This window comes from Pinus tabuliformis, chromosome 9 (genome assembly GCF_031772625.1).
Source record: "Pinus tabuliformis cultivar Carrire ecotype Pingquan chromosome 9, CPIR1, whole genome shotgun sequence".
In the NCBI taxonomy this organism is placed as follows: Eukaryota; Viridiplantae; Streptophyta; class Pinopsida; order Pinales; family Pinaceae; genus Pinus; species Pinus tabuliformis.
In genome coordinates, this window is record NC_142307.1 from 1327260221 (window position 1) to 1327262550 (window position 2330).

The window sequence follows — 2330 nt, forward strand, 5'->3', positions numbered from 1 at the left end:
GGCCCAACACTCACTTGTGTTGTGAGTGGAGCTCTTATGGAACTCACACCATTTTCTCGTGTCCTTCTTTGTCTTCGTGTTGTTTTTCTTTGCTTGTGGCTTCAATGGGTTGTCTTGGGTTGCCTTTCCTTGGCTTTGGCCTTTGCTCTATGGTTTGGGGGTGCCTTTTCCTTGCTTCAGGTTCGTAGATCCAAAGTCTCACTTATTCTATTTAAACTTTTTCTCAATCTTGACGGCATATCGGTATCTTGTGTCGAATGAGGAGATGTCCAAGAACTCCATCTCGTCCTGGATGTACTTGTGTAGACAACCGCGATACTTAGGTACCAAATGCCACTCAGTATCCTTGATACCCAACTTAGTGTGGAGGGTATGGAAAATATTTGTGAACTCCGACACATCTTTGTCCCTTCCCTGTCATAGCGTGGTCCACTTTATGTATTTATCTTCATAGCTCCCGACAGGGTAATATTGTTCCTTGATGGCATCTCGGAAAGAATCCCAAGTGGGTGCATTGAAAATAGTGAGGATTCCCTCTTGTCCTTTGTTCATAGTAGGTTTCCCACTAGTCCTTGACATGTGGGTCAGCTTTAAGAAGTGCAAAAGTAATCTTTTCCCGATTGGGAAAGTCATGAACTGAAAAATATCCTTCCAATAGATTCAACCATTTATCTACGGTGTTTGTATCTATCTGGCCCTCAAATATGGGAATATCAAAGTTAAATTGTACCTTAAAAGGAGTGACGACTCCAGAGTGGCTTCTGGATGAATATGCATCGCCTATGGGTAGCCGCCGAAGGATTTGGGCAAAGCTATCCATCATCACGTTCCTCTGTCGCTCAAGGGATTCCTTGAGCAATATTTTGAAAGGATCTCATGCCCCCTCGTCTTTCTTTTCTTCTGCCGTGGGAGGCCATCGAGGTTTGTGAGACTGGTCTTGCAAAGGTTCAACCAGATCGAGCCCTAACTCCTTATACCCCAACCTCATTGGGGACATGAAAAGAAAAATAGAGAAAGAAAAGCCTGCTCTGATACCACTGATCTGAAATTAAACAGGAACGCAACAAATTACAGATAAAACCATAAATACAGAAATGCAGCAGAAATAACACTTCATTTCATTCATATCAGAATACTGAAATATGCTTATAAACAGAATGGAATAAACTAGCTCAGGCGATGGTAGATTATCTATGAGAAGAGATGTGGCGGCTAAATGCCTCAAAACTATGTTACAATGAGGCTCCAAGGCCTATTTATTATTGAGAAATAATGAAAAACCCTAAACATCCAGAAACCAAACCCTAGGAGATGAAGCACCAAAAATATGGGCCCCATTTGGGTAAATTGGTACATCAATTTCTCGGAGTCGTAACTTTGACATACGATCTCCGTTTGAAGACCTCAAAGAGAGGGCTTAAAAAAAAATAAGTGGGTTTGTTTGGACCTTTTCCAGTCTCTCCATTTTCCCTTAAAACATCATTTAGGGCCTCAAAATGACTCCGAAGTTCAAGATCCGAAAAACTGCCAAAAAAAGTGAAGTGTTCTACAATTAAGGAAACTAGAAAACTGAAAGAGACAATGTTGGGGGTCCAAGTGGAATAGGAGGGTGGCCATCAATATCCACCTAGATCAAAATCAAAGAATGAATAGATTTGCAATGTATTGAGGATGTCTTGGTGCTACTGAAGAAATGAAAGAAGAAATGTTTTTGATAATTTGTATATGAATAAGTGGCATCAAGATGATTAAGGACCCCAAAGGTTCGTGTTTACTTATATGTATATTTGAAAGTTTATTGTTTATTGGGGTTTGTGTTTGAACAAGTAAATCTCTCCACAAAAGAAATACAAACACTTGGGAAGCACGTTTGGACATATGGATATATCTAGTTTATTAGGGAGAGATGAAGCATCTAATGGCAGGTGATCAAGCACAGGCCATTGCACATTTTGAGGACATGGAAAGGTTACTTGGGGATGACTGTGTGCATGCATGTATGAGGAGATGGAACACCTTACCACACAGTCTGAAGATCATTCCCCAATGAGGATGAAGGAGGCACTAAGGAGAGTGCCAATGTACAAGCACTCAATGCAGAGGTTGCATGTCCATTGGATTACCTGGTCGGCTTATGTGTTGATGTCTAGATCCCGAAGAGGGAGGGTGGCATTGGTCATGGAGCTCCAACCTTGGATACACACCTAGATCAGTGGGTTGATGGTTAGTAAGTAAGCTTGATGGTACCTATACTGGATGAAAGCTTGAGTCCATCTTAGTCCCACCCGGATATAATACCCTAGTTATGTTTCTAGTTACAACACTGAGTG